This window comes from Choloepus didactylus, chromosome 27 (assembly GCF_015220235.1).
Source record: "Choloepus didactylus isolate mChoDid1 chromosome 27, mChoDid1.pri, whole genome shotgun sequence".
NCBI classification, from domain to species: domain Eukaryota; kingdom Metazoa; phylum Chordata; class Mammalia; order Pilosa; family Megalonychidae; genus Choloepus; species Choloepus didactylus.
The window spans coordinates 12,128,311-12,144,879 of NC_051333.1; the positions used below are offsets into that span (position 1 = coordinate 12,128,311).

The 16,569-nt window shown below is 36.0% G+C and overlaps 1 protein-coding gene across 1 annotated transcript in view; it reads right to left on the reverse strand.

Moving 5' to 3' along the window:
* Window positions 1–16,569, reverse strand: part of LOC119521156 — a 107,566-nt gene that overhangs the window by 31,731 nt on the left and 59,266 nt on the right.

Sequence of the window (16,569 nt, forward strand, 5' to 3'; positions counted from 1 at the left end):
TCTAGGATAAAAGTGGAGATCCTTAAAGGCACTGAATTGGGCTTCCGTGGACACGGAATTTAAGGAATAGAGGATCTCAGACTTGGTTTGCATCTATTGCGGTCTTTACTTTAAACGTTCTGGTTGCGTCTAGATCTCTGATAAAAAAAAAATCTGGCATGAGCTATTCACTCCAAGATACTCAAGATGTTGATCAGGCCACAAAACAAATATTAAAAAGCATCAACTTGTATAGGCTTTAATTATTCCTTTTGATCGGTATTACGGTAAATGAAAGGCTCTGCACTGGCAGGAAAATGAAGGAAATACTGTAATTGGAAAAAAGAACCTGAATACATTTGGAAAACATTTATTTCTTGAGTTCAGCTGCAAACATCTCATGATCTACATCACCCTGCTCTTGACATCATAAACACAATCGACTGTCTTACATTTCTACAAAGGGACCAAAATCAAGGAGCCATGGTTATTCAAAAAGTGGGGATGGAGGTGGGGGACCCTGTCCAGAAAACCAGTGAAATCAACTTCTGAAAGCATGCAGTGCCTACCTTTCTACTGATAAAGAACATAAAAGCAATTTAAACTCCATTATTAAAAAAGTAAAAGAATACTAAAATGAACCCCCATGCCTTCATCCTCCAGTTCAACAATTATCAGTGTATTGCCACCTTTGATTTATCTATGCTATGACATTTTATCTTATTTATGTATGAATTTTACAAAATACATTTTCCTTGTTAACATTTGTAATAATACAATTCAGTAGCGTTACTTTTACAATGTTGTCCTACTATCACCCCCTTCCATTAATAAAACTTCTTCATCTGAAACAGAAACACTTAAGCCATTAAACAATAACGTCCCATTGCCCTTCTCCCCAGTCCCTGCTAACCTCCAATCTCCTTTCTATTATTCTGCTTATTCCAGATATTTCATGTAAAGTAATCATGCAATATTTATCCTTTTGTGTCCAGCTTATTTCACTTTGTATATTGTTTCCAATATACTACTAGATCCTATGTTGTAGGATCTACTAGTACTTCAATGCATGTACTAGTATACAATGCATGTAGTAATATGCATGAATAGTATCTGTTGCATGAATATGCCACATTTTGTTTATCCCTTAATCTGTGGATGGACATTTCAGTTGTTTCTACCTTTTGGCTATTGTGGAAAATGTTGCTATGAACATTGGTGTACAGTATCTGTTAGACCATCTGTGACTTTCCTTGTTTCCATTTTTGCTACCATCATATTTTAAATCTTATCACTGGCATCATGCCATATCCCTCTAAGTATTTCCAACTGTATCTCTAAAAAGTAAAGACATGTATTGCTTAACCATAAATACTAAATTAAAAGAAACAAATTAAAAATAATTTTAAAATTACAAAATAACCAGCCCCTATTCAAATTTCCAGTGATTTTTCTGAAAAATGCTTTTTATAGCATTAAAGTTTAAATCAATATTTAAAAGTTCCCTCATCATATTATGTTTGTCTCTTTCAGTCTAGAACAGTCTCTCTGCTAACCTTTAACCATGGACTTGACTTACTGAATATCTAGGTCAGTTGTCATGTGAGATGATCCAGATTCTGGATTTGTCTAATTTCTTCCTTGTGGTGTGGTTTAACTTTTATTATTGTTGGGAGAGTCAATCTGACATTGGCCTTGCATTCCTGAACATTCTTGGTATGTATGTCAAATATACAAGCCCCTCAACAATCCTTTTTTTTTGTGCATTTTATTGTGGTAACATATATACAGCTAAAAATTTACCCTTTGAAACTTTCGAGTCTTAGACTTAGTAGTATTAATTACATTCATAATGTTGGGCTAACGTCAACACCATCCATTATCAAAAGTTTCCCCTCACCCCAAACAGAAACTCTGTACCCCATTCCCCATCCCAGATCCTCAACCCCTGGTAACCTGTAATATTTTCTGGCTCTACGAATTTGCGTATTTGCATAGATATTTCAGATAAGTAGAATTATACAATATTTCCACTTTTGTGTCTGGCTTCTTTCACTTACATGGTATCTTCAAGGTTCATCCAGCATGGATCAGAACTTCATTCCTTTTTATGGGTGAATAATTTTTTCATTGTATCCATATGCCACATTTTGTGTATCTATTCATCTGTTGATGGGCATTTGGGTTGCTTCTACCTTTGGGCTATTGTGAACAATGCTGCTATGAACATTGGTGGTATACAAATATAGGTTTGATTCCCGGTTGTCAATTCTTTGGGGTATATACCTAGAGGTGGGATTGCCAGGTCATATGATAATTCTACATACAACTTCCTGAGGAATTGCTAAACTTTTTTCCACAGAAGCTGCACCATTTTACGTTTCCCACCATCAATGTACAAGAATTCCAGTTTCTCCATCTCCTTCTCAACCTTTGTTATTTTCTATTTCAAAAAGGAATAGTCATTTGGTGGGTGTGAAGTGGTATCCCATTGTGGTATTGATATCCATTTCCCTGATGTCTAGTCCTATTGAGCATATTTTCATGTGTTTGTTGCCATTTGCATATCTTCTTTGGAGAAATGTCTATTCCAGTCCTTTGCCCATTTTAAATTTGGTTGATTGTCTTTTTGTTGTGGAGTTGTAGCAAATCTTATATAGTCTGAATATTAAATGCTTTTTGTATATATTATATCCAACTATTTTCTCCCATTCTGTAGGTTGTCTTTTCACTTTCTTCATCATATCCTTTGATGTACAAAAGTTTTGATGAAGTCCATTTGATTCATTTTTTCTTTTGTTGCTAGTGCTTTGGGTGTCAAATTTAAGAAATCACTGCCAAATTCAAGGACATATTCATATTTAGATTTTTATCCATTTTTAGTTTTTCATTTTTGTATATGGTATGAGGTAGGGATCCAACTCCACTTCTTTTTTTTTTTTTTTATTAAATTCAGTTTTATTGAAATACATTCACACACCATACAATCATCCATGATACACAATCCACTGTATGATAACATAGTTATGTGTTCATCACCACAATCTATCTCTGAACATTTTCCTTACATCAGAAAGAACCAGAACAAGAATAAAAAATAAAAGTGAAAAAAGAACACCCAAATCATCCCCCCATCCCACCCCATTTGTCCTTTAGTTTTTATCCCCATTCCTCCACTCATCCATACACTAGCTAAAGGGGGTGTGATCCACAAGGTCTTCACAATCACACTGTCACCCCTTGTAATCTACATTATTATATAATTGTCTTCAGGAGTCCAGACTGCTGGGTTGGCAACTCCACTTCTTTTATATGCGTGTATCCAGTTGTCATAGCACATTTGTTGAAAAACTATTCCTTCCTAATTTAATGTATTTGAAACCCTTGACAAAATAATTGGTTGCAGAGTATGGGTTCATTTCTGGACTCTCAATTCTACTCTGCTGGCCTATATGTCTATATTTTTGGCATTTCTACACTGTTTTGTTTACTGTTGCTTTGAAGTAACTTGTGAAATTGCAAAGTGTGAGACCTCCAACTTTGTTCCTCCTTTTGAAGATTGATTTTGTATTCCAGGGGCCCTTGAAATTCCTTATGAATTTGATGATCAGCTTTTCCATTTCTGCAAAAAAGAACCGCTAAAATTTGGTAGGGATTTGGTTGAATGTGTAGATCGCTTTTTTGATGCAATTTTATTGAGATATATTCACACACCATATAATCCAAGCAAAGTATACAATCAATGGCTCACGATATCATCATATGGTTGTGCATTCATCACTACAATGAATTTTAGAACATTTTCATTACTCCAAGAAAAATACAAATAAGAATAAAAAAGAACAACCAAAACATCCCATATCCCTTATCACATTTTATTATTTATTTATTTGTGTGTCTTTATTTTATTACTCATCTGCCTATACACTGGATACCAGAAGTGTCAGTCACAAGGTTTTAACAATCACACAGTAATACCATAAAAGCTATATAGTTTTACAAATATCATCAAGAATTAAGGCTACTGGATTACAGTTCAACATTTTCAGGTATTTCTTTCTAGATATTCTAATACACTAGAAACTAAAAAGTAATATCTAGATAATGCATAAGAATAACCTCCAGAATGACCTCTCAACTCTCTTTGAAATCTTTTAGCCAACGGAAATTTATTTTGTTTCAGTTTTCCCCCCTTGAGGTCAAGAAAGCTTTCTCAGTCCCACAATGCCAGGGCCAGGCTTATCCTTGGGAGTCATGACCCACATTGCCAGGGAGACTTACAACCCTGGGAGTCATGTCCCATGTATGGGATAGGGTATTGAGTTTATTTGCAGAGTTGGCTTTGAGAGAGAGAGAACAAAGGGGTTCTATTGGGGTGACTCTTAGGCATAGTATTTTATAAGTAGGCTCAGCTTCACTATTAGGAAAATAAGTTTCATAAGGGCAAATCCTAAGTTTGAGGGTTTGGCTAATTAAATTGGGAGTCCCTAATGCTTGAGAGAATATCAGGAACTCCTGATATCAGGGGAAGTTTTATATTTTGCATTTTTCCCCAGTTCCTCAAGGGTACTTTGCACATATTTTCATTTCCTGCCCCAAATACTGTGATATATTGGGGTATTACATTAACCTGTAGAAAATAACAAGATCTCATTCTGTGTAATTATGTTGTTTAAATAAATGGGCCATACAGGTAAATTAGGTGGTGTGGTACACAAAATTTAAATTTTGGACAAAATAAATATCTCTTTTGGGGGGCTTACAGAGAATTTGAAATTTTAAAATACAATCAATATCATCCTTTACCTATACTCTGATTTACCTTAGTCCTAACCAAGTCCATTATACATAATTCTAATTGAATTCTGATCTCTTTTTCAGCCTCTTTAATAGTTGCTGTATGGAGTAGCACTGACTTTAAGAGCTTCAGAAATCTAACTCTGAGTCTCAGGTGTCACATAATTACCACATTTCAAGGGAACTGCCAGATTATATACAGAGCTTAGCATCTCAGAATTTCTACATTCTAAATAACAACTAAAACTCAGAAATAGATGTGACTGTTGTACCTTTACAATACGCGTTATTGAATATCCCGTATTCCTCAATCATCAATTGCCCAATCTCTGTCCAAGTTCTATATCCTGATATCCTTTGCTCTTGAATTCAGTATTCAGTGTTTGCTCATTATAGTTAGTTTATATTAGTGAGGCCTTACAATATTTGTCCTTTTGTTTCTGGCTTATTTCACTCAACATAATGTCCTTAAGGTTCATTCACTGGTTGCATGCCCCACAACTTCATCTCTGTCTCACCTATCTCTGCCCTCAGGGCCTCTTAACCAATGGCCAAATATGAATGATATTTCCTTCATACGAAAGACAGCTAAGCTAAGGCATCTATGAGGGAGGCTTAGGTGGGACCACACAGCCATGGAAATAATCTAATCAAAAATATCCCCTATAGTTTGGTGAGTCACATCTCCATGGCAACAACCTATTCCAAATATCCCACAAGATTGGATTAAAACATGTCTTTTCAGGGGACATAATATATCCAATCTGGCACAGAAACAAAGAGGAAACTGCAAGTGTTGGGGAAGATGTGGAGAAATAGGGACACTTATTCACGACTGGTGGGAAAGTGAAATGGTACAGCCACTGTGAAACATGGTTTGCTGGTTACTCAGAAAACTAAATATCTAGATTCCCCATGACCTGACATTTTGGTATATAACCAGAAGGTCTGAAAGCAGGGATGTGACCAGACATTTGTACACCAATGTCCATAACAGGATTACTCAAAATTGCCAAAAGATGGAAACAATCCAGGTGTCCATCAACTGATGAATGGATAAACAAAATGTGGAATGTACACACTACGGAACATTACTCTGAAGTAAGAAGGAATGAAGTCCTGAATCACCCAATAACATGGATGTACTTTGAGGACATAATGCGGAGTGAAATAAGTCAGAAACAAAAGGACAAATATTTATGATTTCACTAATATGAGCTTATTAGAATATGTAAACTCTTATTCATGAAACTTAGAGTACAGGTTATCGAGACAAAGAATGAGGCTAGAGAATGGGGAGCAGTTGCCTAATACGTACAGAATTTTTAAGGAGTTTGAACATGAATGTTTGGAAATGGATTGTTGTGATGGTAGCTCTTAATGGTACCGATTGTTTGTGAACATCTTTGAAAGGGGTGTTGAGAGGCATTTATGTTACCGGAAGGAAAGCTAGAAATTAAAATATAGGGATGTATAACACAGTGAACCTTGTGTTGGATGATGTTTATGATTAGCACTACAAATATAAATCAGTCCTTTCATGACCTAGAACAGACACACAATTGTATAAAAAGTTAACAATAGAGTATATGGGGGAAAGTACCTATTGCAAACTACAGATTAGAGTTAAAAATAATATCTCAATTTTCTTTCATCAGCACTAACAAATGTACCGCACCAATACTAGGGGTCAATAATGGAGGGGGGGATAATTGGTATGGGGATTTTAGGGTTTTCTTTTTTTTGTCTATTTGTTATTTTTTCTCTCTGAAGTAATGAAAATGTTCAAAAACTGATACTGATGATGATAACACCACTAGGTGATGATACCATGAGAAATATATTGTGTACTTTGGATGGATTATATGATATATGCATGTATCTCAATAAAATTTAGAGTTAAAAAAAGATATGTGAGGCAAGTATACAAATTATGTTCCACCTGTTAACATAACCCTGGTAAGTGTGTAAAGGTGAGACAGGAAAAATCTTCTGCTATGGTTTGTGGTTGAGGACTCCAATATAAGTCAATTGTTGAATGTTTTATATCTGAAAACAGCTTCATTTAGAAAATGATGTAAAAAATTATGGCCGAGATTATATGTTTTTATAACAGCCACATTTGTTCCTGCGATTTCTAATTTCTGAAATTCTTTGCTCTTTGTGTATAATCTGGTAGTTCCTTGGAACTTTGGGTACCTGTGTGTCATCTGAGACTCAGAATTAGAATTCTCCAGCTCTGAAAGTCGGCATTACGCCATACAGCAACTGTTAAAGAAGTGGAAAATGAGATCAGACTTCAATTAGAGATGACAATGAAGCTGAACTGGTTGGGACTAAGGTGAATCAGAATACAGGGTAAAGGATAATATTGTCTGTATTTTAAAATCTTATCTTCTGTGTGAGACTTCAATGTGTATACTCATGGGCTTTTTCAATGTGTATATTTATGTCTTTCATTAAATTTGGTCTTTTCAACAAATGGGGCTGGGAGAGTTGGATATCCATATCCAAAAGAATGAAAGAGGACCCCTACCTCACCCCCTACACAAAAATTAACTCAAAATGGACCAAAGATCTCAATATAAAAGAAAGTACCATAAAACTCCTAGAAGATAATGTAGGAAAACATCTTCAAGACCTTGTATTAGGCGGCCACTTCCTAGACTTTACACCCAAAGCACAAGCAACAAAAGAAAAAATAGATAAATGGGAACTCCTCAAGCTTAGAAGTTTCTGCACCTCAAAGGAATTTCTCAAAAAGGTAAAGAGGCAGCCAACTCAATGGGAAAAAATTTTTGGAAACCATGTATCTGACAAAAGACTGATATCTTGCATATATAAAGAAATCCTACAACTCAATGACAATAGTACAGACAGCCTAATTATAAAATGGGCAAAAGAGATGAAAAGACAGTTCTCTGAAGAGGAAATACAAAGGGCCAAAAACACATGAAAAAAATATTCAGCTTCACTAGTTATTAAGGAGATGCAAATTAAGACCACAATGAGATATCTTCTCACACCAATTAGATTGGGTGCCATTAAACAAACCGGAAACTACAAATGCTGGAGAGGATGTGGAGAAATTGGAACTCTTATTCATTGTTGGTGGGACTCTATAATGGTACAGCCACTCTGGAAGACAGTCTGGTGGTTCCTTAGAAAGCAAGATATTGAGTTAACCCTTCAATCCAGCAACTGCACTTCTCTGTATATACCCATATCAGAAAGCAGTGACACAAACAGATATCTGCACACCAGTGTTCATAGCAGCATTATTCACAATTGCCAAGAGATGGAAACAACCCAAATGTCCAACAGATGAGTGGATAAACAGAATGTGGTATATACACATGATTGAATACTACGTGGCAGTAAGAAGGAACAATCTTGTGAAACATATGGCAACATGGATGAACCTTGAAGACATAATGCTGAGCAAAATAAGCCAAGCAGAAAAAGAGAAATATTGTATGCTACCACTAATGTGAACACTGTGAAAAATGTAAAATAAATGCTTTATATTGTAGAATGTAGGGGACCTAGCGATAGAAAGAAAATAGTGAAGGGGGAATGATAATCTAACGAGAAAAGATAAGTTATGGAGGATAAAGTTAATGTTCTGGGAACACTCAGAAATGACTATAGTTTGTTAATTTCTGGGGGGTATGGTAGGAACAAGTTCACAGAAATGTAGTTATTTTAGGTTATTTGTTTTTCTTATTCCTTTGTTGGGTTATAGTCTATTTTCTTGTGGTAAGGTAGGAACATGTTGGAAGCAATGTAGTTATTTTAGGTTATTTGCTTTTTCTTATTCCTTTGTTTTGGTTTTGTTTGAAATGTTTTATATTGTTTTTTTAATTTCTTTGATAAAAAGTGAATTAAAAAAATGAACATGTGAAAAAAAATGAACAATGGGGGAGGAGGGGAATGGAATGTTTTGGATGTTCTTTTTTATTCTAGTTTTTATTTTATTTTTTGGAGTAATGAAAATGTTCAAAGATTGATTGTGGTGACCAGTGCACAGCTATGAACAACTGATTGTACAGTTTGAAGGTTTGTATGTTATGTGACTACATCTCAATAAAATTGCATTAAAAAAAAGAAAGTTGCTAGAGCATTTTGAGGCCCCTGGACTTGGGTTTGAGGCCCTGGGTCCTGTTTCCAGAATGATCCCCCTTTGCTATGACTTTTACCATGTTCCTGTTTTCTGGGTACTATTCTATATGGGGTTCAAGGCTCTGACCTGTGTTTGTTTGTAGAATATACTCCTGGAAATTAAATAATCCAACAATTAAGTGTTATTTGATGAAATTATATAAATGCATGATGCCTGTTTAATAGTTAATTCGAGTGTTACTTAGGTATAGTACATGCTTAATACCTGCTTAACTGTTAGTCAGTGTCTAGTTTTAATTGGCATGTTACTTAAATATACCATAAGTATTAAGTGTCCGTTTAAATTTGTTAGTTGGTGTGTGACTGTATTTGTATTGTTCAAGTGTTCCTAATTGGTTACTGATTATGAAGATTCCTTAAAATAGGAAATTCTAATGCTAATAGCATTCCTGATATGGAACTTCAGGCTGTATTTTGAAAACTGGAAAGATTTTAATTACAAACCTATGAAAATAAATTTTTATTCTGTAACACAGTCCAGCTGCAATATGATTTAGAATCAGGAGAGAAATTCTATAGAAATGAATACTGTATTAAGTGAGAGTTGTTTTGCAAAAGAGGAGAATTGGGATGAGATGACGTATGTTCAGTCCTTTATTTGTCTCTCTCAGCAATCAATGTTGATAAGAAAATGTAACATTTTACCTGTAAAGACTAGGAGAGAATAGAAAAAATGTCCTACCTGATTCAAATTTGGAGGATCCAAGAGAAAAATTATTAACTCCTTCATCTGCTCCACCTCCACCCTATAACCAAGGGGCTAATAGATCAGGATAGAAGGAAGCTCCCCTACCACATCCTTCTCCTCTGTATCTCCCTTTTACTGATAGAAAAGCTCTCCCCCTCCCATACCAGCCAGGGTACTCAATTTGACCAGAGCTGCTTTCTAAAGCCAACAGTTGAGCCACTGGCAAAATTTCTATCCCTCTGCAAGTGCCTATAGGAGGAGATAAACAGGAAAGCCCAAGAGGCTTTATAATATTCAAGCATAGCTGAAAAGATGAAAAAGTATGGTTCAAATTAGTGAGTTTTATATTTCTGTTTCTGGCTTTTTGTGTATCTAACTTTCTATTTGTTTTTCTTTGTGCAATACGTATTTTCCTATCTCCTGGTCGTAATACCAAATTGGCAAGCAAAAATTCTTAAAAGAGCTCTATTCAGATTCCTTAAAGATAAGCAATCACATATGTATTATAAATCTTATTATATATTACATTTTATAGTATAAATATATTAGTACTCCTAGAATTCCAAAAAGAAGATCTTTCTAGGCACCAGGGTTCAAAGCCTTAGTTTTTGTAATTATTAAAAACAAAATATGGACACTGGAAAGAAGTCATCCTCTGAAGTTTCCTGAAGGCAGCAGAGGGCTGTCTTGGGAAATGGCCAAGACACAGCTTTTAGCAAAATAGATTTAATAATTGGAAACAATTGAAAGAAGGGCACAGGAACAACATCAACACTAATGCCACCAAAAGGGTTTTAAATCCCGCCACACTTAAAACTTTTAAAACCAGGCCTCCTCCTTTCTGTCTCACATATCTCTGCCCCCAGGGCCTCTTAAACAATGGCCAAACATGAATCAGTTAGGGCAGCTATGGGGGAAGGGTTGGATGCAAAAAGATGGGGGAGAGTGGGCTTAGTTTAGAATTCTTTCTACTGGGCCTAGAGATTAGAAATGGTAGGCAAGGAAGAAATGCTATTGAATAGGCCATGATTTTTCTGATTTACCCATTAACAATCTTTACCCCAATGTAACCAAGAAGTTAAAAATTAACAAATGATCATAATTATTAAATCATTATATAGATATTTCTTTTTACTTTCCAAGTGTATTAGAATAATCGGAGGAAATATCTGAATTTGTCAAATTGTAATCTAGTCACCTTGATCTTTGATGATTGTATAGTATTTATCTGTGCCCTTTTGATTGTAAAAACCATGTGACTAAACTTCACTTATACCCATTTATCCAATTTTTCTACTTTAGAGTCTTATGATCACTAGAGACAGCAGCTCAGGTGTATTAATGAAGGATTTTGGTAAGCCCAGTACTAACCCACCCCAAGTCCAAAGTTATCTTGATAACTGAAGCTGGATCTAACCAAAATGGGCCTGCCTGACATGCACAGTACCTTAGACTTTAACCCACAAGTCACCTATACATAATTATAATACTAAAAATTACACCCATAATCATATTAAGTCTACCATTTTCTTACATAGGTTCTGTGACTAAGCATGTAATCAATCTGCACAGGCTCAACAATTAGATCACTTCTAATTACATCATCTGGGGCCATTGTACTCATTATCCTAAAACTGGCCCATCTTTTGATGCTATAAAACTATCAGAATTTCTGCTTTTCAGGGAGACAGATTTTGGACTGATAGGCCTTCTTTTCTCCTGCTTTGCACCTAGCAATAAAACTCTTTCTCTCTGAATCTCTGGTGTCTCAGGAATTGGTCATTTGAGGGCATCCACCACCTTGGTCCAGTAACACCAATACTACCTTTGCAATGGTAACCACAAAAACCAAATCATTATTAAAATATAAATATCCTTGGATAGGGGTAATTGTATAAGATCTCACTGCCAAATTTCTGGAAGTAAAAGAAAATGTCTCCTTGAGAGCTATGGAAAAGATATTCTGGATTTATACTTGGGACAAATTAAACAATTGTGGTATGTTTTCCAGAGTTGATACTTTTGAAATTGTTCCTAATGATATTATAAAAACAAAGAGATTTTGTAACCTCCAATAGAGAAAGGCAAACACTGTTGCAAAAATGCATGACAAAGTCTAGTCCTATTTCTGCTTTTACGATGACTTTTGAATCAAACAAGTACAATTTTAATCTACTTAGATAATTTGGTTTGCTCTACATTTAACATGTTTACTGATAAAATAAGCTAGCATTATAAATATATTAGATCTTTAAGATGGTGAGAAATGTAAGTTTGTGTTTAATGAAATTATATTATTTTGACAAACTATTTAAAAATAATTATGTTTTCTAGGATGCTCAAAGACAGTGTCATGATCTTTTAAGTAAGTTAAGTTATGCAGGTAAAGAATATTTGATGTACTTTGTTAAAGAATGGTGTGCAATGTTGTCCATGAGAATGGGTAGGAAACAGCATTGGGTGAATATGGAAAGTAGTGGAAGTTTGTCATGGCCAATGCTAACTAAAATTTGATAAGCTTGTCTAATGGACTGTCATTTGTCCTAAAGTAAAATGTCTACTTTTAATAGGTAAGACAAGGCCTGAAGGATATGGAAACTTGTAGAATGGTTGTGAAAGTGAATTGTTTGCTGCAGTCAAAGCTGAACAAAAACTTGATAGCTTGTTTATAAAATTCTGTAAGAGCTTTTCATGTCAAACTGTGTATTTATACAAAACTGGAGTTTAGTTTTGTCTCTGTTAAAATTATGTGAATTGTTGGTCTGCACTTAATGAAAGGTTTTAAAATTTTTTTTCTTAAACATTTGAATATTCTGAATAGAAGACAAAGATTCTATGTTATACCACCAGAATAATATCCTTATGTTTATGTTGACCTTATCAACATAAGACAAGTTTTAGAAGACAAGTTTTCTTGATTTAAAGGAAAAAAGATTTTTTCTTACAACCATATTAACAACTATTTTCAACCTGGCATACTTTTGACATTTTCCCTTCCCAATATCAAGATATCTTTTATTTCAAATTACTGCAAAGGATTTCTTCTGCCACCTTGAAAATGTGACAGTGGAAAAAATATTTGAATATATTACATGAGAGGTGTTTGGGAAGTGCTGTCAATATTACAGGGGAGTTTCTAAACTTCTGTTGGTTAAATATTTATAGGTGAATTGTTTTTCACATTTTTAAAGATTGTATAAAATACATAAAGACTTCACAATGTTCTCAATATCCATGTCATATCCTGATAGTGATCTGCATGGTTTTAAACAGTATGATGTTGTTGGTCATGTTTTAGTTATTCTTAGAAGAATGTTAAAGATCATGGAGTGACCAAATTTCCTTGTCAATTTCATGACTGTTCTAATGCTTCTCTAAAAGTACATATGGTCAGCTATAAGTCAGAACTTCATCTTCAACACAATGGACTTAAAAAAGAAGCAAGGGGGAGACCTCTGGGATGATGGTGGGATAAGGACAAGCAGAACTCACTCCTCCACCAAAAACAACTGGAGAACAGGCAGAAACTGTCCAAACTAGTGATGCCAGGTCTTAAGATACCAGAAGATGAGTACTGCAACACATAAGGAAGAACTGGATGAAAAAAAAATGGAAAAAATATGGCTGAGAAATAGGGATGAGTGAACTCAAACATGCCCACCCCTAACACAGGTGGCTATGCATCAGCCTTGGTATTGCCAGCAGACAAAATGAACAGCACAATCTTGGTTTAGCTGTTGGCCAGTAAGTTAACCTTCTCAGCCCTGCAGCCTAGAGGCTCTCTTTGTGGGAGTCCAGGAGTCAGGAGCCCCATTATATGCATATACGGAGACCCTGCTATGGTTCCCAGTGCCAGTCACCCACCCCGATGCCAGCTACTTCAGTTGCCTGGATCCAGGGTTGATGGGGATGCCTTCACAACAGAAGGAGAGGCTGACTGTGACTGCTACTGATCTGATAGTTGGCTAGTGAGGGAGACCCTCTGGGTCCCACAAACTTGATCCCTTTGGCACAGGGGAACAGGGAACTCATGGCTCAGGTGCTTTCACAAACAGAAAGGTGGGATGAGGGAGGAAATTCCACTGAAACACCAGGTACACTTCCCCCACCATCCAAGCCTGACAGCTGTGTATGGCCTGGGTCTTGCCAGCCTGGGAAACAGACCACATCCTACTTAGGCTGCTGGCCAGTGAAGTTAACCCTCTCAGTCACATAGCCTAGAGTCTGTCCACACAGAAGTCTGGGAACCACCAGCTCCATTGAATTCACAAGCAAAGTTTTCACTGCAGTACCCAGCACCTGTCTCCCACACCCAGGACTGCAGCTTCCATACACTGAGACCTATCAGAGATAGGAAAACTACACCCTCATGATAAGAGGGAGAAGTAGAACAGTCCTGAGGTAACAGTTGGCCATCATGGGCTCCCCTCTGGGTCGTGCAGCCTTGAACTGGACCTTGACCTGGCCTGGACCTTGCCCACAGGCTGCTTATAGTCCAGGAGAGGCAGGGTTGTGGGGAATAGGTGGCCCAAGACTGCCATCTGCTGGGAAGCTGGGAAAGTGCAGTCTGTCTAGCTATTTTTCTGCCCATCCTCTAAGTGCCCTCAAAAAAGGGTTAGGCATCTTGTATAAGATCCCACTGTGGTTTGGTAGGGAAATACTGACAAACCACGTATCAGAGGAGATGATCAATGTGAACCCAAGCAATAAGTAAATCTTAGACAAGAGGGAAACCAACTATCAAAATAATCCTATCAAGATAATCAGATGCCCAGAAACCACCAAAAAATCATAAGGCACATCAAGAAACAAGAACATATGGCCAAGCCAAATGATCAAATTAAAAAGTCAGTAAAGAGACAGAATTTGGAACATCTAATCAAGGAGGTTCAAACAAATCTCCTAAGTAACTTCAATGAGATGGTTAAAGAGATAAAGGATATCATGAAGATACTAGATGAACATAAAGAAGAATTTCAAACAATAAATAGAAAAATAGCAGATCTTATGGAAATAAAAGCTACTCTAGATGAAATAAGAAATATACTAGAGACAAACAACAACAGATTCGACTATGTAGAAGAAAGGACAAGGCAATGAATTCAAATGTGCAAAAGAACAAATGGAAAAAAATGGAAAATTTGAACTGGATCTCAGAGAAATGATTTACAAAAAAATATGCACAAATATAAGAATCATAGGTATCCTAGAAAGAGTAGAGAAGAGTAGAGGGCCAGGAAGAAAATTTTCAACGTACTTGTTGAAAATTTCCCAATCCTTTAAAAAGACATAAATATACAAATCAAAAAGGCCACAATACACCAAAGAATAAACCACAATAACACCCTCCAAGACACCTAATAATCAGACTGTCAAATGCCAATGAGAAGGAGAGAATCATGAAAGAGCAAGAGAAAAGCATTTTACCACATATGAGGGAAGCACGTAAGGCTAAGCACTGACTACTCATCAGGCACCATGGAGGAGTAAGGCAGTGATACAATATCCTTAAACTTCTGAAAGAAAAATTGCCAGCCCAAAATTCTTTATACAGCAAAGCAGTCCTTCAAAACTGAGAGAGAGTTTAAGATATTCACAAACAAAATAGAATTTGTCAACAAGGGACCTGCCCTGTAAGAACTATCGACTTCAATTAGAGATGAGAATGAAATTGATCAGGTTAGGACAAAGGTAAATCAGAATACTGGGTAAAGGATGATGTTGTCTGTATTTTAAAACTGTATCTTCTGTGTGAGACTTCAATATGTTCATGGGCTTCTTCAATGTATATATTCATGTCTTTCATTAAAGTTGGGAGGCTTTTGGTCATTATGTCTGAATATTCCTTCTGTACCTACCTCTCTTTCTTCTCCTCTGGGACTCTTATAATACATATTCAGGTAAGCTAGATGGTGTCACATGCGTCTCTTAGGCCGGTTCATATTTCTTCATTCTTTCCTCTTTCTGCTTCCCAGCCTGAATTGCTTCAATTGTCTTATCATGAAGTTTACTGATTCTTCTGGCAGCTCCGATACGCTGTTGTAACCTTCTAGGGAACTTTTCATTTTAATTGTTATGGTCTTCAATGAAAGCCGTTCTGTTTGGTTCCTGTTTATAATTGCTATCTCTTTATTGAACAGATTCTAATTTTGCCCATGCATCATTTTCTTTTCTTTTCTTTCTTTCTTTTTCTTTTTTTTTTTTTGGCTTTTATAAAGGGGTTTTATTTGGTTACAAATTTGCAGTTCTAAGGCCATAGAAGTATCAAAGCTAATACATTAACAAAAGGATACCTTCTTTGAAGAAAGGCATCTGGAACACCTCTCTCAATGGGGAAGGCACGTGGCTGGCATCTGCTGGTCCTTTGCTCCCAGGTTTTGGTTTCAAAATGGCTTTCTAAAAATTTGTCTCTGGGCTTCTGTCCCTCTTGGCTTCTCTCTCTCAGCTCCTGTGCATCTTTGGTGTTTCTCTCTAAGTATCTGGGGGTCCTCTCTTAGCTTCTCCAGGGAAAACTCTGGACTTCATCTCATAGCTTAGCATCTCCAAACATCTTTCTGTTTGCATCTCCAAGTGTCTGAGTCTGTGTCAGTCCCTGAGCTCTCTCTTTTTTTTTTTTTTTTTTTTTTTTAATTCAGTTTTATTGAAATATATTCACAAACCATACAGTCATCCATGGTATACAATCAACTGTTCACAGTATGATCATATAGTTATGCGTTCATCACCACAATCTATTTCTGAACATTTTCCTTACATCAGAAAGAATCAGAATAAGAATAAAAAATAAAAGTGAAAAGAGAATACCCAAACCATCCCCCATCCCACCCTAGTTGTCATTTAGTTTTTACTCCCATTTTTCTACTGATTTTTTTTCAATTTTTTAACTTTGTTTATCAAAAATTAAAAACAAACAGGCAAACAAC